At 48.7% G+C, this 27,547-nt stretch overlaps 1 protein-coding gene across 2 annotated transcripts in view; it reads right to left on the bottom strand.

Annotated features, from left to right (window-relative positions):
• LOC147725702 (rho-related BTB domain-containing protein 2-like) overlaps nucleotides 1-27,547 on the bottom strand; it is a 595,476-nt gene that overhangs the window by 17,940 nt on the left and 549,989 nt on the right. The gene's annotated exons all lie outside the window — the stretch shown is intronic.

The following is a 27,547-nucleotide window of genomic DNA, read 5'->3' as shown; positions in this document are numbered from 1 at the left end:
TGCAAACTGCAAGGGCTGCACGGTGAGACTGCAGGGAGGTGTCTGCTAGACCTGACTGTTGGAGATGTAACAAGCAGACGAGGATGTCCTAGACTGCAGGTTTTAATAAATGCATTTATTGCGAATGCAGTAATGCTCAAAACACTTCCACTTTTCAGGCTTGTGTGGTTGGTTTGCGAGATTCTCGTGAGATGTCTGCTCACTATTGCGGGAGACACCGGTACGCAAAATCTAGGACCTCCGTCATTGAGCTGCTGGGGGTCTGGTTCTCTGATCTGCCCTTGGTTCCGGGTGGGATGCTATGGTCTGTTGGGCACCTTCTGATGTGGAATTACTTGACATCCTGAGGAGGGCTGAAGACAAGGCCTGACTGGCCCTCGAGGGGGCTACGAGAATAACTATTTGAGAGGTTTGGCATATCTTTCACACCACAAAGGGAAGGAGCGCGAGAGGTGGAAAGTTTAAGCAAACCTCCCTGAAGAGTTCATCCATAGTGGGCTGCCCTTGGACTGTGGCTTCCTGGAGGCGAAGCTTGGTCACTTTGTGTTCTTGGAGGGTGATCAAGAGCTTTATGTGTGCAGTGCCCCCCTAGCTGGACTTGTGGGTGGAGTTCCCACCCGTGCACAGCAGACCCGCCAGGTCGTTGTCCAGCACGGGAGGTAGTACGTCATCAAGTGAATGCGGTGGTGGAGCCAAATGGTTTGCACCGAGAGGGAGGGAAAGTAAGTGCTGCCCGGATTTTGTGGGTATAACATTGCGGTCATGTTGTCAGTCCGGACTAAGACTACCTTTCCATAGATGAGTGTAAGGAAGGCTTTGAGAGCAGGGAGACTCACTGAAAGCTTGTGGTGGCCTGCTGGTGAGATCCACCCTCCCTGTACAGTGGTCGTGCCCAAATGGACTTGAGAAGCAAGCATCTGTGGTAACGGTGCCCTAAAAGGCCAGCCCTGCAACAGATTGTTGTTCTACCACTGCAGAGCGCGGTTCATGCTAGCTTTTCAACACTGATCCTCCAATTGACCCCTGTGCCCAGGATCACTGCTGCTGCAGACACGTCACATTGTGCGTGTGGCACAATGGCCGCACATGAAGCCATAATGTCCAGGAGGCGCATGACAGTTCTAACTGTGAGACGACAGCGAGGCTGAAAGAGAGATATGAGCTGATGGAAGCTGAGAATTAGGGGGGCCTGGGATAGACTTTACCTGTAACCTAACTGAGAACCCCCAGATCAAGCGGTGCATCCTGGGGGGCTCCCTCTCCATAAGAGAAAGGAGGGGAAGTCTCTTGGGTGGTAGGAGGTGGTGGCAGTGGAGGAGGAAGTGAAGATGGGAGAGGGCTGAGACCCTGTTCTTGCGCCTCTTGTGCAGGATCGCTGGGGGGGTGGGGGGGGGGGGGGGGGGGCTCCAAAGCCAGCTGCTCCTCAAAAGTCAGTCTCCTTTTCTGAGGCAATGTCTCTGTGGTGCTGGGAAGCAGCTTGGGGGAGATGTTCCCAGTATGAGCAGGTTAAAGAGACATTTCTCCCTCCCTTGCAACTCCTCCTGGAGCCTCTGGAGCATAGGCTCCTCCGAGTCATTGGAGCCCACTGTGGAGGGCATTTTTGGGGCTCCCTGAATCTTCGCATCCAAGAGTGACATGGGCGCAGATGGCAGTTTTCAGACCCGATGGATGGTCAGCAGCGGCGGTGGCTTCCGAGCCAGAGCTGGTTTAGGAACTGGCCTCGAAGAGGCCTCAGCCTCCGAAGGGACCGAGGTTTAAGCAGCATCTTTGGGTTTGTCAGCAGAGAAGTGTTGGCGCCCGTGAGTGCGAGCGTTACTGGCTCTGGATTCTTAGGCGGGAGCCCACCAGAGCCAGAAGGTGCTGGGCCTGGAGAGCTGAGGCTTTTTGGGGAGATTGACACTGGACCCCTCCGCAGTGGTACTCTACCTCCATCCACCCGGTGAGGGTTTTGGTGCAGACAATACACACAGCTCTGGACGGAGTCTCAGTCTGGGGTCTGGAAGGACAGGAGGTGGTGAAGCTTCTTGTCCTCAGGGTCTGAGTCTTAGGGACGGCTGCCAGAGTGGCATGCCCAGGGATCTGCTCCATCACCTCCCTGGACATTGGGCGAGTGACGTTCTCCCAGGGTATGGGGTGCGTCCTCTCATCAGAGGCTGCTGCTACAGCTTCTGACCTGCCCACCTTTTCTCCCGCTGATCAAAAGTCTTCCTTGAACTGAAAAAAGGCTGGTCTTGCATGAGATGTTGTCAAGGTCAGGGGATAAGGAGAGGTTACACATCCTGTGGTGGCCTCTCCGCGGGGGTTTGATGGGGCCTGAGCAGATTACTGAAAAGGACTTCTTTAAATCACTCCTGGTATATTTTCTACTGAGAAGTCCTGAGAAGAGGGGCGCACAGCCTTGAGAAGAGTGTATGGCCCTGTAGGTTAGGCGCCGATGATTGGTTGGTGTCTGAGAAGTTACGTCCAGAGAGCGTAGGAGAGTAGACTTTCTTCTACTGAAATCAAATTTTAAATGACCATATGGGCCCGACAAAAAGCAAGATAAGTCATTAAACTCAGAGCCCAGTCGCTCCACGTTCAATAATCTAAAAACAAACCAACATGGAGTCACATGCGTACTGCTATCCAAGGGCCTCCTGATTCAAAAGACTTCTTAGAAGAAAAACAACTTGAAAAGCATCAGAGCTCAACACTAGATGGTAGGAGTGTGCCCAGCATCTGGATCTAGAGCAACACATCCATGCAGTGGCCACAAATGTAAGCAAGATGGCAGGAAGGGCATCTCTAGCAGCAGAAGCATAAGGGGCCATCACTGCTTCTTCCTGTGCTAGACTATGCGGCGGTCGGGGCGCCGTGGCTACAGCAGAGAACGGGCTGGCAAGTGCTACAGCCTTTTTTGGGGATTTTGAGTAACCCATAATCATAATGCAAAAGACTGGCTCAGACCATGTGTACAGCGCAGGGTGTGTGTACTGCAGGGTTCTCAGACAACATATCTCGATCAGAGGCAAAAGGCTAAAGGCCAGATGTAGGTAAAATCAAATTTGCGAGTCCTTAATAGCGAATTTTACCGATTCGCTATTAAGGACTAATTGAATGTAGGTAGGCATCGCAAAAATATTAGCGATTACTTATTATTCCTTAATAATGAATCGCAAATTGAGATTCGCTAATAGGGAATACCTACCGATTCATTCATATGGGCTAGTAGGCCCATAGGAATGAATGGGAAGATATTCACTATTATTTGCTATGAAAGAATTGCAAATAGCCGGAGGTATTTTAAGGGAGCCAGGGTGTCAAAAGGACACCCTGTTGCACCCCTGAAATGTGCATGTGTGCACATGTGGCCCACATACATGCCCTAAGGGCATGAATGTGTTCCACATGGCACATTAAAAAAAGCAAAAAAGAGTTTTTTTAAAGGAAATCGCTAATAACCACCAACTTGAAGTTGGTGGTAATTAGCGATTCCTTAAGGCTGAGGTGCACTTTGAATGAATTTGAAAAGCGCTTAGCTACCCGTGGGCGTCCCAGCGCTGTTGCTCAACATGCTAGATCCAGGGAAGGAGGGATGTTCAGGGGAAGAGCCAGGTTTTCAGTAACCTGCGGAAGGCCAATAGGTTGGTTTCCCTTCGGATATTGAGGGGAAGGGCATTCCATAGCTTTGGGGCGTTGTATGAGAAGAGGCGTCCCCCTGAGCGTGCTCTTCTTATTCTCGGGACGCCGGCCAGGGAGAGGGTACTTGATCTCAGCTGTCTATTGGCTTTGTGAGGTTTGATGAGCGGTGTCAGAATGGGGGGCCTTTGCCGTGAAGGATTTTGTGCGAGATACAGAGAGTTTTGAAGATAATTCTTTCTTGAATTGGGAGCCAATGTAGTGATGAGAGAGCAGGTTTAGCGGAGCTTCTGGGCTTTGTCCCAGTGAGGAGCCTGGCTGCTGCATTCTGGACGTGTTGCAGTTTATTAGTGACCAATTTTGGGGCCCCTAGGTACAGGCCATTTCCATAGTCCAGCCTTGAGATGATTGGGCCCTGAATAAAGAGTTTTCTGGACTGGAGGGGGATTAGGGGGAGGATTTTCCGTGCTGTCCGCATGAGGTCAAAGCATGTTCCAGCGGTTTTCCTCGCTTGGGGTTTAAAGTTAAGATCTTGGTCAATCCAGATGCCAAGGCTCTTGATTTCTTTTTTGGGGGTGGGGGATGTTCCCATGCAGGGTGGCCATGAGAATGTGGTAAGGAATTTGCATGGGTCGCCAAGTAGTAAGATCCCTGTTTTCTCCCCATTAAGTTTAAGGTGAGAGTCGCTCATCCATTTTGAGTTCTATGCTCCAAAAAAGATTTGAGCCAGGCCAGGGCGGTGCCAGAGACTCCCGCTCTGTTAAGCTGGTGGATGAGGATGGCATGGTCCACCGTGTCGAATGCAGCGCTCAAGTCCAGGAGGATCACTGCCACTGATCCCCCTGCATCCAAGATGGTTCTGGCTTCTTCGATCACGGCTATGAGGGCGGTATCTGTGCCTTGCCCGGGTCTAAACCCTGTCTGGGAGAGGCGCAGGTCGTCATTGGACTCCAGAAAGGTAGAAAGTTGTTGGTTAACAATCTTTTCAGCCACCTTGCTGATGCCGGGTAGAAGTGAGATCGGTCTAAAATTGGCAAGATCTAAGGGGTCAAGATGGGATTTTTTCAGCAGCGCTCTGATTATGGCCCTTTTCCAATTAGGGGGGGGTGCACTTTCTTTTGTGCTTCTTACATTGCATTTAAGGAATCGCAATTTGTGATTCCTTAAACGCAATCGCAAAAAAGGGAATCGCGATTATGCGATTCCTTATTTTGCTAGTAGGTTTGAACTCACCTACATTGCTCTCAGCCAAATAGCGATTGCAAACGCTAAAATTCTGCGAATGTTAGTGCTCACTATTTGGCCACCTACACCTGGCCCCTAGATGCCAAACGACACTGGGTTTTAGGTTGAAGATTCTTAGAGCGAACGCAGGGGTAAACAAAACTATTCCCTCTTTGTACATCGTGGCAACTTATAATGCAGATGACTTTCACTGTTTCTGAAACCCGCCCTCCACCCTAGCTACAGGAATCTGATTCTATGAAGCACCCCAAACCTCACCCTTCACAACATGTGATCTACACCAACATCTTGCAAACTGTCCACTGCTGAACCTGTCCGCTTTTGTCGTGAGCAGTTCTTGGCTGTGAAGTTTCACATAAGTCAGTAAAAGGGAGAGACAAATGGAGGATGGTGGAAGCCATTTGGAATATGAACTTTTAGTTATATGGCAGTGTTGTGCATCGAGCCATCCTGCAAGAATGGAAGTGGAAGCAGCCATCTTGAATGAGTACTCCAGGAGGGCCAAGAGAAAGGCTGCTCTGAGAAGGTGCGCCCACATCCAGCCTCAGTCTTTGGTTCTACACAGTGAACACGTCAGTGGATGGTCACATGTACATGTTAAACAGCGCATTATGTATGTTAAAGGCTGCTTTCAAGATGAAAAATCAGACTCAAAATACCTGAATAAACCCAGCAGCCTCCTGACCAAAGGAAGTCTCTTGACCTGCCACCGAGTGGCATTTTATAAGGAAATAAAGGCAAACCGAGTGCTGCTGCTGCAGAGCATGTCTCTGGCCGAAGAAAGGAGAAGCACCTTTCTCATGTTAGGGTTATGCGATAGACTCTGTTAATAGAGGTTCCAGGTCCTGGGAACAGCCGTACAAATGGCAGTAACAAGGTCACCTCTTCCTTCCAGAACCGGGCGGCGCAACAGAGGGTTCACTCTTATTCTGAACTAATAGGCTCGAGTTGAAAAAACCCACTGTTCCAGCAGGGAAGGAGTGCACGACTTGTACAGGAAGCATCTATTCGTAGCGTGTAGTGCTGTAGATTCACGTGCTGTGCACACTCCAGCCCTCTGCTGCTAGGCTCGCATTTTACAACTTGCTTTTCTCCACAAACTCTCCGTTGCTGACGTGACCTCGATATGCCTTTTCTTTGAGTGAATGCGCATGCTCAACGGCTCATTCTTAGATTCTTTATTTTTTCCTACCATTATTGCGAGTGAGGATGGAGCTAGCGAAGATATTGGAAGGGTAAAACATAATGTGTGTAACGGCAATAAATAAATATGTTCATGAAATGAAATCTAGTATTTGATAAAGCGCACAGCTACTCAAACTAGAGTGTCCTGGTGCATAGATAACGGGTTGAAATGAGTGGAAGAAGCAGGGTATTGATTAAAGGGTCACTTAAAGAACCAGGGTAAAACACTCAGGTCCTACCACTATCATATCTGAATATATAATGTATATACAGGAGAATCTGACACCAGTGAATGCCTGCCGCGGAGGGGGAGGGCAAATGTGAGTCTTCATCACTACATGCTACAAAGACATGCTTACAGGGTAAGTAACATACTCCATTCGCAGCATGTGTTGGTTGCAGATCCACATGCTATGCATAGACCCCTTGAGGTGGCCCTAGGCATCAGATGGAGAAAATGTCTGGGATAAAGTCCCCAACAGTGTTTGGCCACAAGAGCCTGCTGTCTCCCTCGGACATCCGCACAATAGCGCTTAGTAGAGGGATGTGGATTGTTCCATTCAGTTGCTTTGCAAATATCAGCTCCCGGAATAATTGCTAGAAAGGCAATAGAAGCTCCTTTCTTTCTAGTAGAATGTGCTCGTGGAATCGACGGCAATGCACTTTCGGCTTTTATGTAACACATTTGAATGCATTTTATTATCCATTGCGCAATTCCTGCTTTGGAAATTGCATTTCCCTTTCTAGGGTTGGAGAAAGCAACAAACAACTGTTGTGTTTTCCTAAAGGGTTTAGTCCTATCAATGTAATACAAAAGAGCCCTTTTAACATCCAGCGTGGGAAGTGCTTTTCCTGCAACGGTCTCTGGGTTTGGAAAAAAAGCACACAGGGATGTCAAGTGTCTGGTGTAACTGAAATAGGGAGACAACGTTTAGGAGGAACTTGGGGTTTGTCCGCAGCTGGATCCTAAAGTCAGGTTCTTCTATGGTATGAGCATGAACCTCACTAACCCTTCTCAAAGAGGCGATAGCCACTAGGAAAACAACCTTCCACGACGGGTCCTGCAGTGGACAGGAGTGTAGTGGTACACAAGGTGTGAACATTAGTCGTGTGAGTCCCACATTTAAATTCCACGAGGGGACCAGTGGTGGTCGTGGAGGTATTATTCTATTATGCCTTAATGACCGGTGTGCGGCAAAGGGATTGGTGCTTACGATTTTGCAGGTATGCGGCAGTCGCAGCAAGGTGCACTCGCATGGAAGTACATGCTAGGCTTGATTGCTGCATGTGTAGCAAATAACGTACTATTTGTTGTATTGTGGGAGCACAAGTGTCTATGTGCTGAAACGGTTTCCATTTAGCGGCGTAACAAGCTCTAGTTGTTGTCTCCTTGCCTCTTTAAGAATGTCCATACACCCTGGAGGGAGCTGTAAGTATCCAAACTCTATGACTTTAGGAGACACATTGCGAGGTGGAGTTGTTTAGGTTTGGGATGCCTGAGCCTGGCCTTGCTGTGAGTGAGAAGGTCTAGTGTGTTGGGAAGCCTCTTGTGAGGTACTAGGGATAGTTCCACAAGTGTGGCGTACCAGGGTTGAGGCGCCCAGGTGGGAGCAACTAGGATCATCTTGAGAAATGTCGGTCTGAGTTTCCTGACACGATAAGGAATGAGAGGGAGAGGTGGCAAAGCTTAGGTAAATATCCCGACCAATTCATCCACAGTGCATTGCCCAGGGACTGTTGGTGGTAGTGCCTAGAGGTTAAATTTGGGCATTTTGAGTTTTCTGCGGTGGTAAACAGGACCACAAACTACATCCCCAACTCTAGAAATAGCATTGAAGGACTCGTGGGTGGAGTTCCCACTCGTGGACTTGTTGCTGCATCCAGCTGAGCAGGTTTGTCACAGAATTGTCCACTTCTGGAAGATATTCTGCTAGAAGGTGGAAGTTATGGCTAAGAGCCCAATGCCAAATCTCCTGAGCTAAGCAAGACAGTTGTGTCGAATGGGTGCCTCCAGTTTGGTATCTAGTAAACTGCGGTCATGTTTGTTCTTAGGAGGACAACTTTCCAAGTTACATTGATCTTGAAGGCTTTTAGAGCTAGCTGACTCGCTATCAGTTCTAGCACGTTTACGTGTAGTGTCTAGTTGTGGATTAATCTAAGAAACATGGATCAACATGCCTTTCATATGCGTCACCCACCCTATAAGTGATGCATCTGTGGTGAATGTCACTTGCGGGTTCGGGTTCAAAAATGGTTTGCCCTTGAGGATATTATCTGCGCTCCAGCCCAGCAATGATCGATGGACTGTGGGCAGAGCCGACACTAGATCCTCTAAACCGCCCTCCGTTTGTGACCACTGAGATGACAGACACTCCTGCAGGGGGCGCATGTGGAGCCTGGTTTGCACTATAGCCGTTGGTTCTGGAGATTGAGAACCCTTTGGGCAGTGGGATATGCTTTGGCTGTAATCAAATTGAGGATGTCTCCTAGATATGACTGTAGCTTGAGCAGCTGTAAATGGGACTTGGTGGCACTGATCGTGAAGCCCCATTTGTGTGATATATTGATGTGTGACTGTGAATCCTGCTGGCATTTCTGACTGCTTGAACTCTTTATCAGCCAACCGTCCAAGTATGGGAAGACATGGATGTTGTGCCGTCTCAAGTGGGTTGCTACAACTGCCAGGAATTTGGCGAAGACCCGAGGTACTGTAACCCTGAAAGACAACATCTTGAGCTGGTAATGGTGTCCACTTACCACACACTGGAGATAATGGCGGCGTGCTGGATGAATGGGGATGTGAACGTAAGTATCCTTCGAGTGAAGTGAATGTGAAGGGATTTATAGAGCGCACGCAAGAGTGTCCCAGCGCTGTTCGGTCTGTGAAAAGAAGCAGATACACCTTCTTGAAGCATAAGTATCTCATCCTGCAGTGTTACCGCGGTGAAGCGTTCAGACATATGCAATGATTAAGGAGGCAGAGATCCAGCATTGGTCTCCGTGCACTGTCCTTTATGGGGATCAAGAAGTATAGGGAACATGCAGCTGTAGAGGTTTCCATTTGGAGCTGGTTCTACAGCACCTTTGACAGCTAGGCTTTTACCTCCTCCTTAAGAAGCTGAGGATGATGAGGGTCTGCGAGGTGAGAAGTGAGTTCGTAGCAGCATACATGCGGAAAGATGGAGAGCACGCACTGGTCGGATGCTATTTCCAGCCATGGGTGGAACTGCTGCAGGCTTCCCCCGAAGGGTGTTGTGTGATCGGGGAGAATTTGTGGCGAGTCGTTGTTTAGAGGTAGAGGTTCCCTTTCCAGGAGTACCATTACCTCTACCTTTCTGGCTATCCCCTATGTATCTCCCTCTAAAGTAGCCGCTAGCACTCTGCTGGTGGTATGATTGTTCTTGCTTTTGGTAAAAGTGAGTGTCAGTGTTGAAATTTTTGGCTGCATCCCTGCCCTGAAACCTATAAAAGGACGGCTGCCCATGTGCTGTGGACTGCAGTGCCCGCATAGATTTAGCAGTAATTGTAATTTTTTTCTATTTTTTCCAGAGTATCCATCTCTGGGCCAAAGAGATGTTCGCCATCAAAAGCTACGTTTAAGAGGTGTTGCTGAACCTCGTGTTTAAATCCAGAGATGTGCAGCCAAGCATGTCTGCATAGCATAATGGAGGAATTAATTCCTCGAAGAGTGGTATCCTGGGTGCACCCAGTAGTAAGATTTGTTTACCCGCAGAAAAGAACTCTTCAGTTCTTTGTTTATATTGCATTGGGAGATGTTAAACCAGCTCCTCCATGTCATCCCAGGTAGCCCTTTAAAACGAGCCAGCAGCAATGACTGGCATGTCCTACGCCACGCATGTTCCTGCCGCATCTATACGTTTACTCTCCTTGTCCGCAGCAGGAGTGCCACCTGTACTTTGGGAGACTGTCCTTTTCCTAGCTGTTGTAACACTAGAATCAGTCACAGAGTGTCCCGTAACGTAGAGAGGAGAGCTGGAAGAAGGCTTGTATTTGCGTTCTACTCGAGTCGTTAATACCCTTCCCATACCTGGTTCTTTAAATATCTCAGTAGAGATCCTGCGCATTCATCCTATCGCAGGCTCCGTCTTGAAGAGCGTTTCTACCACGTCACCTCCTCTATGGTGCGCATTTGGACTTTATGATAGTTAGCTGCACGCTGAAAAAACTATGATATGAAGTGGTGTCATCTGGTGGTGATGCCTAGACTGGGGCGGGGATATCAGTATCAGGGTTTGGGGGAACAACATATGCACCCCAAAGGTCTGGACTACCTCGGGGCACTCCCTGAAAGTCATCATCGTGAGTGAGATGTGTAGGGCTCCCTGTGTCTATGTCACCTAAGTGTGTGGACAATGCTGACATGATTGCGGTGATGTGTGAAGTAGCACAGGGCTAGTTGCCTTATGTTCAATCCCATTTTTCTTTGGAGGAGGCGGAGACTAAATAGTGCCCTCCCTCGTCAGTTTATGGCTTGGTTTTTACGATAAATGTTCCGACTCCAGATGTCTTTTTCTGACAATCAGTCCATGGAGGTTTTCAGACATTGCCCCCTGGATCAGTGTTGACTGCCTCATGGGCTTTCTTATGTGGCAATTCTGTAGGGGTTTTCTTTGTCTGATGCTCCAGTGCAGCCGGTCCACTTGCTGGCCTCAGTGCCGATGTTTTTTTGGGTGCTGGAGTCGATTATGTGTGCTCAGTATGTTTACTCAACACTCAAGATTCCTGGCTGCGGGAGGTTGCGACACTAGCGGGCTTTCAGAAATGGGACCTAATTGGTGTCACTCACTTGGAGTGGAGGGGTGAGGGGTGAGCGCTTGTCCTCCTTATAGGAGCTGCAGCAAACATATTCCCTGCAACCCACCCAATTCTACGCGACATGCCCTTGCACTCCACATTCTCGATCACACGGAAGTTCCCGGAGTTTGGTCCTATGGAAGCTAAGCTCCTCATGGGGAACCTAAGGAGGGGAGGAATATCACAAATCTACTGATCACTGATAAATAACACCCTATCCACACTAGAATCCATTAGGACCCAATGGGAACAATGGGTCGGCCCTTTAGAAGTGGAAGACTGGAGAGATGCATTGAAGGCCCCTGGAGTACTAACCATATCGGCCAGGCTCTGTCTCATTCAAATTTACTATCTTCATTGCGCTTATCTTACTTCTGTGAGGCTTCATGAAGCGGGCTTCCTCCCATCCTCAAAATGCTCACGCTGTGAGGTAGAACCAGCTGATTTTTACCATATGGTCTGGTCCGGCGCCATCCTTTCAAAATATTGGGTGTCGATTGTAGCGTAATTGAGTGAAACACTGGGTTGGATGGCCCCCGTCACTCTCTTGCCCTTCTCCTGGTGTTGATGGATGGGTTGGACATTTACCGTACTGCCAAGTTGCCCCTGGGGACTGCCACATTCAAGGCTCAAAAGAGACATTGCAGCGGCGTGGAAAGACTCGGCAGCTCCCTCGCTAGAAAAATGGCGCAAGGGAGTGGACTAGTGTGCCATTCAAGAAAAAACTGTTTATGAGGCACGAGGCTGCCCGGCCAGACATGGACGAATATGGGGCAAATACTTGGTCCTGTTGAGCTGATCGGTCACAGACGATGGTTGGGAGGGCTGGGGACGACTCTAGATTGTATCCGTTCCTAGGCCAGATGGGGAAAGTTTGAATGAATGTGCTGAAATGTCTAATATGTCACAGTGATGCTCTGTTCAGTTTGTCGCTTATAAAATTCTAAATTTTGCCAGCACTGAGGAGGTGTGCAGCGCAATGGCTTGACCGGTGTCGAGGGCTGTGCAGGCGTCGATGGCTTTGTCGGCAAGGAGTGCTGATTTGGCTTCAAGGACTGTGCATTCCCTCCCATTTTGGCCCTGAGTCCAATTAGGATCGACTATGCTATTGTCCTGTCCCGGCTCCAATGGGAGCTCTCAGTATCAACCACATCCTGAAGCTGTGGGGCATCACAGCGGTGTTGGTAGTAATTGTGTTGCTTTTGTGTGGGCCTGGTGACCCTGGGTACTCATGGCTCTTGGAGTGGTCTTCATCCTGGACCCAGTCCTCATATTCGTAGGTTTGTCTAGGAGTTCCATCAGTGGCGGCAATGGTTCATTCTGTTTCTCCTCCTTGCGCTGATGATAGTAATCAGACACGACAGTGCCGACTGGACAAGATGGTGCCACCTTCGGTACTATCTTCTTCCTCACCACCTACACCAATGTGTTCTTCCTCTGGGGACAATTCTGCCTCTATCTCCATGGTGAGAGCTAGACATCGGTCACATCGAGAGCAAACAGTTTTCTTGCTTTTGAACAGGTTACAGACCATGCAATCCTGTTCGTTATGTTCCGGCAGCAGGCAAAGGTTGGAGAAGTTCTGATGGTCTGAGTAAGCGTGCTTTGACCTGCACTGAGTGCAATTTTGAAAGACTGTCTTTTTTACCTTCCATTACTTGGAGCCGAGCATTTTTGGCAGTGCGGAGGAAGGAGCATGCTCGAAGCAGCTGTCTCCATACAAAGAAGATCACCAGATACAACGTCAACGTCCTGAGCCAAGTATCTCTGTATGGTTTCGATTCCGTTCTGCCTAAGTCGTCAGGGCACCAAAGTTGCATGGAGCTCCAGCGCTATCTGTCCGAATCTGATTGCAGAAAAAATCATACCAACAATGGAGCCGTTAAGCATGCACATTCACTTTAAGAAGAAGAGTATCGCCATCACGAAAGCAACAAACACTTCCATGAGAAAAACAAATTGTAAAGTCTGAGCCAAACACTAGCTGGCAGGAATGTGTATAGCATGTGTGTTAGACCTGGCACCACTGGCTTGGGTCTCCCTTCCATTATTGCTGTTGCCTCATGTATTTTTGCTGGTGTATAGATGCTTTGGGCACTGTGCCACTGCTGTCCAGTGCCACAGTGCAAGTGCTCCCTAAATTGATGCATTAATCAGTGGTTCCATGTTTGGCTATTTGGTTTATTTGTAAGACCCTAGTCTAGTGCACTGATTGTGCCCAGGGCGTGTAAATCCAAATGCTGCTGGTGAGCTTGCAGCACTGGTTGTGCCACCCACAGAAGCAGCCTTGTAAAATGTGTCTAAGGTCTGCCATTGCAGAGCCTGCGTGCAGTCTGGTACTGTCATGCTGACTGGGCAAGTGCACCCCCTTGCCAGTCCCTAAACCTTCCCTTTTCTTCATATAAGTAACCCCTATAGTAGGCCCAAGGGCAGGGTGCATTGTAAGTATAAGTTAGGACATGCCCTGATGTGTGTGGCATGTCCTAATAGTGAATTACAGCCATTTTCGTTATTCACTATTGCAAGGCTACCTGTTCTGCATAGGCCAGAACGGGCTGTTAAAATTATGACATTTTATAATCCTAACTGACTCAGAGAACATGGTAGAAATTTGAGTTTAGTATGCCTGAACTCAGAATGATAAAATCGAATATGCTACTTACCAGTATGCATCTGTTCTTGGCATGTAGGGCTGCTGACATGCATGTCTGTGCATAGATCGCCGCCTAGTGTTGGGTCCGGATGATTGCACATTGTTGTCCTGGAAGAGTCTTCGAAGTATCACGAGATAGGAGACTCCTCCCCTGGACTACAGTGCGCATGAGCATCCCCTCCATCCTCAGATTGTTTTTCGCCATTGTGGCAGAGATGGAGTGTAATACAGTGAGTGATGTCCATGCTACATAGTAATTCTGAATGCTACAGCTGCTACAGGCGCCGGGGAGGAGGGTGGGCGATATGAATGTCAGCAGCCCTACATGCCAAGAACAGATTCATACTGGGGAGTAGCATATTCGTTTCGAGGCATGTGGGCTGCTGAATTCATATCTGTGCATAGATTACATAGCAGTCCCTCTTGCTAGCGTCGGCTGCCCGTGCCAGCTGCAGCAGTCTGAAAAAGAATTTTGAGAACAACCTGTCCTACAGCTGCCTGCTGTCTTGAATGTACATCTACGCAGTAGTGTTTCGTAAATGTATGTATAGTGGACCATGTGGCTGCTCTACATATCTCTTCTAGAAGAATATTCCCCAGGAAAGCCATGGATGCTCCTAACTTACATGCGGAGTGTGCTCTTGGAGGAATGGTTAGTGTGCGTTTAGCCTTTGCATAGCAAATCTGTATACACTTAACGATCCATCTCGCTATTCCTGCTTTGGAAATGGGGTTGCCTTTGTGCTGTGGAGAAAACGCAACAAACAGTTGTTTTGTTTTCCTGAAATCCTTTGTCTGTCTATATAGTACATGAGAGCCCTCTTGACATCTAATGTGTGTAGAGATCTCTCTGCGACATTTTCCGGATTAGGAAAGAAAACTGGCAGTTCTATGGTTTGGTTTATGTGAAACTGCAAAATCACCTTAGCCATGAATGTAGGGTTGGTGCGTAGTACAACTCTATTTGCGTGGACCTGTATGAATGGCTATTGAATGGTTAGTGCCTGGAGTTCACTAACTCTTCTCAGTGAGGTAATGGCTACTAGGAAAGCAACTTTCCAGGTCAGAAATTGAATCTCACAAGAGTGTAGAGGTTCAAAAGGTGATCCCATTAGTCTGGTGAGGACCACATCACATTCAGATTCCAGACTGGTGAAGGTGGGTGTCTGGGAGGGATCACTCTTTTGAGTCCCTCCAGAAAAGCTTTAATGGCAGGCACTCTGAATAGTGAGAGGTACTGCCTGTTCTGAAGATAAGCTGCTATTGCGGATAAATGTATACGAATGGAACTGTACGCTAGATTACATCTGTATAAGTGCAACAAACATAACAGATAATGTCTTGAATTGATGCATCCAGTGGGTGAATGTCATTATTGTTACAATATATGACAAACCTTTTCCATTTAGCCGCATAACATGCTCTGGTTGTGGGTCTTCTTGCCTCCTTGATGATATTCATACATTCTGGCGGCAAGTTGAGGTAGCCAAATTCTAAGATTTCAGGAGCCAGATCGCCAGGTTGAGCTGTTGCGGATCTGGGTGCTGAATTTCGCCATGGCTCTGCGTTAAAAGTCTGGGTGTTAGCCGCAGTCTCTGATGCGGTACCACGGAAAGTTCTACTAGCGTGGTGTACCATGGCTGGCGTGCCCACGTCGGAGCAACTAGGATGAGTGTCATCGAGTGTTGCTTTAGCTTGCGTGCCACCAGCGGTATTAGAGGTGCTGGGGGAAAAGCGTACGCAAATCTGCCTAACCAGTTCATCCATATCGCATTGCCCTGTGACTGCGGATGTGGGAACCTGGCGGCGAAGCTTTGGCATTTTGCGTTTTCCCTTGTGGCGAATAGGTCTATCTCTGGATGACCCCACTGCTGAAAGTACAGTTGGAGTACTGATGGATGTATCTCCCACTCGTGCATCTGGTGGCTGTGTCTGCTGAGCAGATCCGCCATCTGGTTGTCCTTGCCCGGGAGGTTCTCCGCCATGAGGAAGATGTTCCTCTGAATGGCCTACTTCCACATGCTCTGAGCCAGATGAGACAACTGTGGAGAGTGTGTTCCTCCCTGCTTCTGGATGTAGTACATAGCAGTCATGTTGTCCGTCCAGATCAACACGACCTTGTTGCACAGGTGTACTTTGAAAGCTTTCATTGCCATGAAGATTGCCATCAATTCCAGAAGGTTGATGTGCATCTTCTTCTGCTGTGTCGTCCATAGTCCCTGCACCGTGTAATGGAGTACATGCGCTCCCCATCCTTGGAGAGATGCGTCCGTCGTCAGCATTATCTCTGGTACAGGCTCTTGGAACGGTCGGCCCTTGCAAAGGTTTTGTGGGTTCTACCAATGCAGAGAGTTGTATGCCCGACCGCTCACCAACACTAGGTCTTTCCATTGTCCTTGAGCCTGATTCCACTGACGTGCCAAGCACTCCTGAAGCGGGCGCATATGTAGTCTCGCGTGCGGAACTATGAAGATGCAGGAGGCCATCATGCCTATCAACTGCATGAACACTCTTGCTGGAAGCGAGTGTTGGGGTCTGAATTTTTGTATCAGCAATTGCATGCTGTTGATCCTCACTGAATTTGGCTGAGCTTTGGCTGCCACAGTGTCTATTGTCGCGCCCAGGTACTGTCGCACGTGGGCGGGCTGAAGATGTGACTTTGGATAATTCAGCGAGAATCCCAGACTGTTAAGAAGATGAATGGTGTGGGACATGTGGCTGGCACACTGCTGGGCCGTTTTTGCTTGAATAAGCCAGTCGTCCAGATAAGGGTAGACATGTATGTGCTGTCTCCTTAGGTGTGCTGCTACTGTCGCCAGGCACTTTGTGAACACCCTGGCTGCCGTCGTTACTCCGAAAGGGAGGAATTTGAACTGATAATGTTGATCTTGAATAGTGAACCTGAGATACTTTCTGTGTGATGGGTGTATGGGTATATGGAAATACTCATCTTTCAGATCTAGTGTTGCGAGGAAGTCTCCCTGACTGAGTAACGGTAGAACCTGCTGTAAGGTGAGCATATGAAAATGCTCTGACAGAATGTATCCGTTTAGAGGCCTTAGGTCCAGTATGGGTCTGAGAGACCCGTCCTTTTTGGGTATTAAGAAATACAGAGAGTACACCCCTGAGCCTTGGTCTTCTACAGGCACGAGCTCTATGGCTCCTTTTTGCAGCATGCTGACGACCTCCTGCTGCAATAAGTGTAAGTGCTCTGCGGACATAGGACGGTGTCTTGGTGGTATGTTGGGTGGAGTGGATGTCAGCTCTAGACAGTACCCGTACTGGACAATGTCTCTCACCCACCTGTCTGTGGTGATGGATTTCCAGACCGGCAGGAACTGTTGCAGTCTCCCCCCGACAGGTGTTATATGGTCGGGGGGCAGTGACAGGGCGTCACTGTTTGTTATTGGCAGAGGATCTGGAATTGTTGTTTCCTCTTCCTCTGCCCTTGATGTTGTTTCCACGATATCCACCCCTGTTGTGTTTATTGTAGGTGGTTTGTGTACCTCCTTTATTATACTGTGTCTGCTGTGTGTTTTGGCCTCTTGAAGGTCCTCTATTATTGAAGCGACGAAAAAAGCCACCCCGAAACTGCTGTGACTGCAGAGCCCCCATAGACTTTGCAGTGTCGGTGTCTTTTTTAATCTTTTCAAGGGTGGTGTCAACCTCAGGTCCAAATAAGTAGTCCGGGTTAACTGGCTGATTGAGGATAGTAGTTTGTATCTCTGGTTTGAATCCCAAGATTCTTAGCCAGGCATGTCGCCTTAACATGACGCTAGTGTTAATGGCTCTGGCTGCAGTGTCAGCTGCGTCTAGCGCGCATTCGATGGAAGCATTGGTTATAAGCTTCCCTTCTTGGATTAGCAGCTCCGCTCCCTCCTTGTACTGATCTGGTAGGTGTTGCAACAGTGTCTCAAGGGTATCATAATGGGCCCTGTCATATCTGGCTAAGAGTGCCTGAGTGTTGGCAATGCGCCAGATGTTAGCTGCCTGCGCTGCCACCCTTTTTCCTGAAGTTTCTAGTACTTTCGACTCCTTGTCAGGAGGGGGAGCATCACCTGTAGTCTGGGAGTTTGCTCTCTTACGTGCATTAGAAACAACTAATGAGTCCAATGGCAACTGTCCTCTTATATAAGTAGGGTCCACAGGTGCCGGTCTATATTTCTTTTCAATTCTAGGGTTTATTACCCTTGCTCTGGTGGTCTCCTTAAAAATGTCATCAGCATGCTTAAGGACCCCTCTTAGCATGGGCAGAGTCTTGACGGTTCTTTCCGAAGTGGAAAAGGTGTCAACCAGAAAATCTTTCTCAACAGGGTCAGCATGTAGTTGCACATCATGGTTACCCGCCGCTCTTTCAATAAGGGCGTTAAAGGCAGTAGTGTCCTCAGTAGGAGATGTTATTACATTGTAAAGGGGCATTCTGTGGATCCCCTGGGTCAGCTGGGTCTGCCCATGGTTGGTTCTGATCGTCGGGATCAGTGTCCACATGATAAGTGGCATTATCGTCATCCCCTGCATCCACATCTGAGTATGTGGGTGAAAAAGACTGAGACAAGAACTGGTGATATGGTTGAATCCCTCTTCTTCTTTAATGGAATCTTATATGACTCCATGGGTGTTTCTGGTATTAATTTCCTCTTATACATGGATAGTCTACCAGTGTCCGAGTCGATGAACTGCCTCGACTCCTGTTCTTCAGGCTCCTCTGTAGCCCCAAGTCCCATCAACACTCCTTTAACGGCTCCGATACCCTTTTTCGGTTCGAACATCTTCGGTCGCACCATCGGTGCCAATCCGAATTTGATTGGTGTCGATGCGGTCTGAATTTTTCCGACCAACTTTGGGGTTGGGGCCTTCTTCGGTCCGACCGTCGTAGCCTGTTCTTTGATGCGTTGGAGTGACTCCGACACCTGTTTGGATACGAACGGGGTCGGCTGTGTCAATTCGACAGGGTCCTTGGAGCCAGTATTTGTCTTGGTCTCAGGCCTAGTCCGAGGATCGACCCCCTCTCTCAGTTCGAGCCTGTTGTCTGTGTCGACTCTCTTTGGCGCCGACTTCGTCGGTTCAACAGCCTTGACCTTGGTCTTCGGTGCCCCAACCTTCGGCTCGATGACCTTTTTGAACTTCTCGGTATCGATGGCCTTCTTCTGTTTCTTCGGCTCCGAGGGGTTTGAGGCATTGGAACCAACTAGAGTCAGCTGCACTTTTGGTTTCGTTTTTGGTAGTGATGGTATCGATTTCTTTGGATCGACTGATGGCATTTTTGATACCGATGGCTCTTTATATATGTTCGTAGCCGGGCCTTTATGCGGGGCTGTAGAACGATTCGATAGATCTTGGGTAAGGCCTTGTGGCGATCCCTCGAGCTGAGCCTTATCGAGTGCTTCATCGTCGGCCCCCGTATCGACGGTTGGGCCTAGCTCCTCGCCCGAGCTATCTTCTACGGCGCCAAGGGCCTCTGCGTCGTCTCCTACCTAATCGACAACGTTTTCTTCTTCTTCCAATATCTCTTCATCTTCGGCGTCATACTCGGAGTCATGCTCCGAAACAGGATCCGAGTGTTCTTCCCGATCCTCCAGATCAATGACCTCTTCGTCTTCGGTCCCGAAGATGTTTTCTAGATTAGGCGCTGATCTCTGCGACTCTAATCGAGCCGCGTGTCGAATCCGAAGAGTTTTCTTCGACCTGAACCGGGCATCGGCCATACAGTTGGCTTAGTTGTGATCCGGGAACAGGCACTTGTTGCACACCGGGTGGACATCGATGTGCGGGTATTTTGCATTGCAAAGTGGACACCTCTTGAATGGGCTTCTTTCCATCGTAGATCGAAGATCGGGTCAAGTGTGGAAAAAAAACCGTCTGATTCCTCAATGTCCTCTCGAAGCAAAGTTATCGGTACCGAACGAAACGATACCGACGCTGTCGAAAGCCTTTTGGCTTTGTAGAAAGTTTTCCTAACTTGAGCTAAGATAGTAACATCCGAACCCAATGGCGGAAAAAAACAATCTGAGGATTGAGGGGATGCCCATGCGCACTGTTGTCCAGGGGAGGAGTCACCTATCTCGTGATACTTCGAAGACTCTTCCAGGACAACAATGTGCAATCATCCGGACCCAACACTAGGCGGCGATCTATGTACAGATATGAATTCAGCAGCCCACATGCCTCGAACACATATTTTACTGAAGTTGGTTTTAACATTCTGTGTTTGTCTAACCTTTCAAGCCTGCATCTGCTAGGTTGTTTATTCATTTGTCTGGTTTTGTGAGTGACAGGGCTGGGGGATTCTAAGAGACAGGATGAGTCAGCCCAGTGGTGAATAGAGAGATCTGCATCTAGATGGGAGGGAAGAGTTGCATAAAAACCCCCCCGCCTACCACCAATGCCCTCACCCATAACACCATCCTCCTCCCTACCTCATCCACACCCCTACCGCCCAAAACCTCTTGCCCACCTAACTCCATCCCTCACACCAACACAACGCAGACCTGCTCTAACACCAGCCCTCTCTCCCACATGCACACGAATTCCCTGGTCAGCCATTCACCCTTGACGGTCACCCCCACCCCCATCACCTGCCCTTCGATGGAATACATCACGGCCACCCTCACTCAGATCAAAGAAGAGATACACGCCATCAAAGAACTACTCTCCACACACTCCATACACCCCCCACCCACCTCCATCTCCCCTCCCAACTTGTCCCCTACTCCGCCGGCTGACTCCCACCCTAATCACGCCCCACACCAGGCGGCAATCCCGGCTCATAGGCACATCAACTGCCCTCGTCCCCCGCATCGCCCCCGCAACCCCTCACACATCTTCACATCCCCGCCCAACTTGTCCCCCACCCCTCCGACTAACTCTTGCGCTCAGCTACCCCACCCCAATCCGACCTCAATCCCAGTTCTTAATCGCAACAACCGCCCTCGCCGCACCCACAATTCTTCTTCTGACCTCGACACACCCACCCCCCGACCAACTCTCGCGCTCAGCTATCCCACCCCAATCAGACCTCAATCCCAGTTCTTAATCGCAACAACCGCCCTCGCCGCACCCACAATTCCTCTTCTGACCTCGACACACTCACCCTTCTCCGCTCCTATGACCCAGCCCCCGAACTTCACTCAACCACACCACACCGCAACATTCCCACGATACACCCAAATCCCCTTAGACCACCCACACTAAACAGCAGATCCTCTATCCCCAATAACCTTAGAAAAATCCCTCTCTCCCTAGAACCATCTAACACCCTCTACACACCCCGTCTCAAATGCACTCTTCTCAACTGCAGATCGGCCACGAAACATTCCGCCGCCATTGCTGAACAACTCTTATCGCAGGACCTTGACCTAATCATCCTGACTGAAACGTGGCTAACTGAATCTTCAACACCCATAATGGACATTCTGGTTCCTCCCAACTATCACATCATCAGGCTCGACAGAAAAGGCCAAATAGGTGGTGGAATCGCATGCATCTACAGGAACAACCTCTCTGTTCAGAAAGTCAATTCCACATCCCTACCATCCCCAACATCCTGGGAATACATCTGCCTCGACATCATTAGTGAGGGCAAACCGATATGCTCTCTTCACAGCATTTACCACCCACCCAGGGACAATCTCACCTTTTCCCAACAAATCATGGATATGATCTCAACCAATTCCGGACGGCAGCTCACCCAAATATACCTTGGTGACTTCAACCTTCACTGGAATGACCGCAACGACGCAGTGGTAAATAGTCTTAAAAATTTCCTTGTTGCCCTTAACCTCACCCAAATATGCAACAGCCCAACCCACAAGAAAGGCTCTACCCTCGACCTGATCATCTCCAAAGAGGAGTCTATCCAACTCGAATCCATCCAACCCTGTGACTGGTCAGATCATTATATTATCACATTCTTTATCAATGAAAAAGTCAAAATCATCCCGGCTCAACTCTCCAAGCCCAAAGTCTGGAAAAGAGACTTGAAAAAACTCAAACCAGGCTCTTTGCCCCCTAACAGTTGCAATCTCCTACTCCCACCTACAGGCGCCACGGACGTCCAAACTCTGACTGACCACTATATCAACGCTATGACCTCGATAATTAATGAGGCCGCACCTATGCAGCTAAAAAGAGTCTCTACTAAAATCTCCAAACCATGGTACGACGGGAGTCTCAACGAGGACAGACGAGACATGCGAATGGCAGAACGGACCTGGAGATCAGCCCCCTCCGCAATGCACCTAAAAGATCTGAAGAAAAAGAGAAACGCCTACTTCAGGAAAATAAAGCGCTCAAAATCGGACTTCTTCAGCCTCCAACTCGACCAAGCAAAAAACCGCCCGAGAAAACTGTTTGAGCTAATCAAGTCACAATCAAAGGAGCAACCACAACCACTAAACACTGGGCGTGAGGCACCCTCCTGTGAAGACTTCGCTGCTTTCTTTATCCAAAAAACCGACAAAATAAAAAGCGATCTCCTCATTGACGCAAGCCTCTACTCCAAACCCCAATGCCTAGCGCCCACTGAACCAAAAAACAATGCTACATGGTCAACCTTCGGCATATACTCGGAAAAAGAAATTGGCAAACTGCTCAGCACCCTGAAACCATCCAATCACCTCACGGACCCCCTCCCTGCCTCCGCAGTAAAAGACTTTACCCCTTTTCTTCTCCCTCTCTGGACTAAAATTATCAACAGCTCTCTCCAACAAGGCATCATACCTGACTCCCTCAAAGTTGGCCAGGTCACACCTCTGCTAAAGAAACCTACAGCCGACCCCTCGGATCTCAACAATTACCGTCCCATCACCAATATCCCCACTCTCGCCAAACTGCTGGAAAAATGCGCACAACTACAATTGTCTAAACACATTGAGCAATTCGATCTCCTCAACCCTCACCAGTCAGGCTTCCGAGCAGGACACAGCACAGAAACTGCTATGACTCACATAATTGACGACGCACTTCAAATGCTAGACCAAAACGACACCTGCCTCCTCATCCTTCTTGATCTCTCCTCAGCATTCGACACCGTTAAACATGAGAATCTACTAGAACTACTAAACACAAGAATGGGCTTATCTGGAACTGTCCTCAAGTGGTTCACTTCCTTTCTTCACAACAGGTCGCAAAAATTTAAGAGCAACAACCTGATGTCCTCGCCAATACCTGTAACGCTAGGCGTCCCCCAAGGATCTTCTCTATCCCCAACTTTGTTCAACCTAGTCATGGAACCTCTCACCACCTTGCTACAAGCATCCAATGTACACTTTCACATGTACGCTGATGACACCCAACTTTACCTCAAGCTACAATCACCCAATGACATCCTGCTCCTGAACTCAACGATCAGTTGCACCCAATCCTGGCTTGCCGATAATCACCTCAAACTCAATGCCCTGAAAACAGAGTTCCTTCTGATCTCACTTCCAGCGAAGATATCCACCACTCAACACTGGCTTAAACTCCTAACCGCACTTAATGTCCAACCCACCATCGTGGAATCAGCAAAATCTTTAGGCATAACACTCGACACTAATCTTAACATGCAGCAACATATCAGCAAGGCAACAAAGGGAGCGAACTTCCAGATCAATACTCTGAGGAAACTTAAACCCTACCTCCCAGCCAAAGACTTCCAAACTGCAGTACAAGCACTAGTCGTCCCACGAATTGAATACGGCAGCACCGCCCTCTGCGGACTCCCCCTAACTACAACCGCACCACTAAAAGCGTCTCTAAATGCTGCAGCGAGACTCATCACTGGGTCAAAAAAGTACTCCCACATTACCCCTGACTTGAAATCCCTGAACTGGCTGCCTTTTGAAGCCAGAATACATCTGAAAATCGCCTGCATGACACACAAGGCGGTACACCTAAACTCACCCGGCTACCTCGCTCAGAAGTTGACAATCTCTGGGGGAAGTAGAAACACGAGAGGCACAAACAATCTCCTGCTGAAACCTCGAAGATTCCGGAAGGAAAAAACATGCAAGCGCTCCTTCTCAGGAATGGCGCCTAGGATCTGGAACTCACTCCCTCCCGAAACCAGGCTTATCTCCTCCACTACACTCTTTAAAAAAGAAGTAAAAGCTATCCTCATGGCTAAATACACTTGAGCTACTATCTCGAACCCTGTTAACACCCTGCACCGATCTGTATTACATGTTTGACCCTTGACTTATTTGTAAGAGTTGTTTTATCATTCACATGATTGGCTTTGTCACTTAGTTGTACTATTTATACTGTGATTTTTCGATTTACTTGTTTGAATATGCTCCCCCATGCACCCTTCTATGTAAAGCCTGTTTACCTGTTTGACTTTGCTCCCTCATGTACCCGTCTATGTAAAGCGCTCTGATATCTGTAAAGATCTTGTTTGCGCTATATAAAACTTTTTAAATAAATAAAAAATAAAATAAATAAATAAATAAAAATAGGGCTGTGCCTGCCTTCCACAATTCTGGCTCCACCTCCTGGGGTGCCGCTGAGGTCTCTGCCCTGCACACTGAAAGAAGACAAGGAGTCCTGTAAACAAAGTGCTCCAGGACTGTACTTGCCTTCCACAATGCTGGCCCCACCTCCTGTGGGGCATCTGATGTTTCTGTCCTGCACTGTGAAAGGAAAGGAGAAGTCTGGTAAACAGAGTGCTTCAGAACTGGTTTGGACTGGGCAAAGGCCCCTCTCCCCTCACAGAACAAAGGATTTTGGGGTATAAATATTGGGCCCCTGATTCCAAGAAATTAGAACACTTTGGGCTGCAAGAAGAAACCTTTACTGAGGAGACAAACCTGAAGAAACTGAGGAGAGACTATTCCCAAGCTGAAGTGCTGCTAGAGGGATTGGCCTGCAGTGGTTGCCTTACTGCCAAAGGAAGGAGAAAGGAACTTTGTGTACTTTGCTTTCAACTTGTGAAGGATCTCCAAGGGTTTGGAAAAGAGCCTGACTCCTGCTGGAGTCTCAGGGACAACAGACTTCACCCCCCAGCTCCTCAGAGTTCTTTGGAAGTGCCTGCTGCTGTTTTTGGCCTTCTGAGGGAGTGCTTGTCGCAAGGAGCTGAAAGCGCGACTCATCGAGGAAGAAGCGTGTTGCTGTCGCTGTGCCTGCTGTCGCAACTCCAAAGGAGAGTGTCGCCGCTAGAACTGTCGCACTGCACCGCATCGAGAGAAGCGGCCCGCAACGAAGAGGAAGCGTGTCGCCGTCGCAACCCGAAGGAGGGTGTCGCCGCTGTAGCTGTCGCATTGCATCACATCGAGAGAAAGGTCTCGCAAAGAGGTTGGATCGTGTCGCCGTCGCTGGGCCTGCCGTCGCAACTCCAAGGGAGGGTGTCGCCGCTGGAACTGTCGCACTGCACCGCATCGAAGAAAAGCACCTCGCATCCCCGAGAAGCATGCCGCCATCGGAGCTGCTGCCGTCACATCATGGATGTCACCGCTGAAGTTGTCGCATTACGCGGAAGGTTCACGCATCGTGGGAGAAGAGTGTCGCAGTTGGAGCTGTTGCTGTCACATTGCTGAATCAGGTTGTCTTAGCTGCAGTCCAAGCATCGAACCGAGAACTTCTCGCATCCCCAGAGAAGCGTGCCGCATCTGGAAGATCTTCACATCTTTATTTCTTTGTACTTGAACTTTGCCGCATTTCCCTTGCTGCGACATTGCTTGTAGTGGAAGAGCAAAGCATCGTAAGGTACATTGACGCAAAGTGTCGCATCTTAAGAACTGAACTTTACTAAGCTTAATCTACCATCTTAAAGTAATAGTATTGTGTATTTTTGTCGTTTATGGTCTTGTGGTAACTCTATATAAAGTATACTTATTTTTTATATAAAACCTGGTGTGGTGTCCATTTGTAGTGTTGTCACTGAGTTACTGTATGTGGTCATAAATGCTTTACACACTGCCTCTGAGATAAGCCTGTCTGCTCGTGCTAAGCTACCAAGGTGGTGAGCAGGAGTTATTTAGGAGTGTAATCCCCTTATACTGACTAGAGGCAAGGGTCCCTATTTGTCACAAGTACCTACCTGTGCCAACTAGAGACCCCCAAATCTAACATTGGTGGTCTGCGGTGAGGATTCTGGACTTGCATTTGTGACTCGTGCAGTGATTGGTGAACACTACTTAGTGAGTGCAGACCATAACGTAACCACATACATTTTGGAAGAATCCTTTTTGAATTTTCAATTTTTGAAAGATGCCTGAGTCAGTTGTAGTGGAGAGAGCAGAATACATAGCCTCTGCTGATCTTGAATGGGAAGAAGAGAAATTGGAAAATTACAAAGTATCACAGCTTAAGCACTTTTGCAAAAAGTTCAAAGTTTCCACCTCTGGGTTCAGAGTGAAGTAAGACTTCTACAAGGTGCTGAGGGCCTGGGTAGAAGCTAGGAAAACCCCTGAAATTGAGGAGGGGGGATGACCAAGCAGTGGTACAGCAGAAAGGGCCATTGGGCCTAGGGGGAAGGACAGTACCTTCCCCTGCATGTAGCAATGCTTCTAAAAAAAAGTCTGTCTCCAGAAGAGTTGGAGGACAGAGAGAGAGATCAAGAAGGCGTGAAATGGAGATTACCAAGTTCAAGGTGAATAGGCAACTGGAAATAGAAAATAGGAGGTTGGATATAGAGGAAAAGAAAATACAGTTAGAGCATGAAAAAGTTTTGAGGGAGTGGGAGTTTAAAACCAAATGTTTGGAGGTTACTCCCTCTGGTGGCAGCGTACCTTCAGTATCTGTGGAGAGTAGAGTGTGTGTTGAAAGAGTTTTATAAAAATGATGATATTGGTCAGTGGTTCAGAGCCTATGAGGTAGCCATGTCTTCCCACCGGGTCACTGAGAGAGACTGGGGAGCGGAGATGTGGGGAAGGTTCCTTAGTGAGGGGCGGGACACACTGTTAAACTTGCCTTCTGAAGTCCACAATTCATACAGCCACATGAAAGATGCATTGATGTCTAGATATGGTTTGACCCCAGAACTCTATAGACAGAGTTTCAGGAAGTGCAAAAAGTTAGAAAACAGTACCTGGGTTGAATATGTCACTTTCTTTTGCAGAGAATTGGATGGTTGGGTGAAGGGCAGCAAGGTTAATGAATCTCAAGGTCTCTTTGATTTGATTGCTTGGGAGCACTTGTCTGATAATTGTTTTCCAGAGCTACGCCAGCATCTGATAGATAGCAAGCTGACTAACCCTAGGAAGCTTGCTGAGGAGGCGGACCGCTGGGTGAGCACCCGGGCCCACAAGGGTCACATGGGAGACTCAGCCAAAGGCTCGCAGGGTCCCCAGCATCAGAGTGGGGGGACAAGGGTAAACACAAGGAGTTCCGCAAATGGCCCCAAAGTAGTCCCCAAGGGAAAGGTTCCCAGCCTCCCCCTGAGAAGAAGCAAGGGGCCCGAAAAGTAGTCCTGTTCCCCAGGGGCCCTGAAATGTTACAAGTGTGGCGACCTGGGTCATAAGGCGCCTGTTTGGTAAACCAACACCCACTGGTGCTCCGCCCCGGCAGATGACTAGTGTAGCCTTGGTGGGGGAGATTGATGTCCAGGGTGGGTGGGGTCCCGCACAGATGACCCTTGTCTCTTTAGGAGACTGTGAGATGGTCTCAGAAGCTCAGCTTGCCAGGAATACTAATAAATATGGGCAGTGGGTGACCATCAATGGCCAAAATGCTGAGGCTCTTAGAAATACAGCAGCCAGTGTGACAGCTGTCAGGTGTCACCTGGTGTCTCAAGAGCAGATTGTCCCTCCTGCATTTTGTCGAGTTGTTGCCGCCGACAACACAGAGAGCCTTTGTCCAATGGCTCAGGTTTCCATTCGAGTGTTTGGGGAGGGGGGTCTCTGGGTACTCTTCAGGTAGATGTGGCCAGCCATGATTGTTGACTGTTTGTTGGGAAACGATTTGGAGAGCTCCCCTTGGGAAAAGGTGGAGAAGACTACTCATTTGAAGATGGTTGGACTTCCTGGCTGGGGGTGCGTGACCACCCGGTCAATGTCAGCCAGTAGGGGTTCTCAAAAGGACCTGGAGCCTGAGAGGGAGGCCCAGGAACCTGCC

This window comes from Lissotriton vulgaris, chromosome 3_2 (genome assembly GCF_964263255.1).
Source record: "Lissotriton vulgaris chromosome 3_2, aLisVul1.2, whole genome shotgun sequence".
Classification (NCBI taxonomy): Eukaryota; Metazoa; Chordata; class Amphibia; order Caudata; family Salamandridae; genus Lissotriton; species Lissotriton vulgaris.
This window is presented reverse-complemented; position numbering and strand designations above follow the sequence as displayed.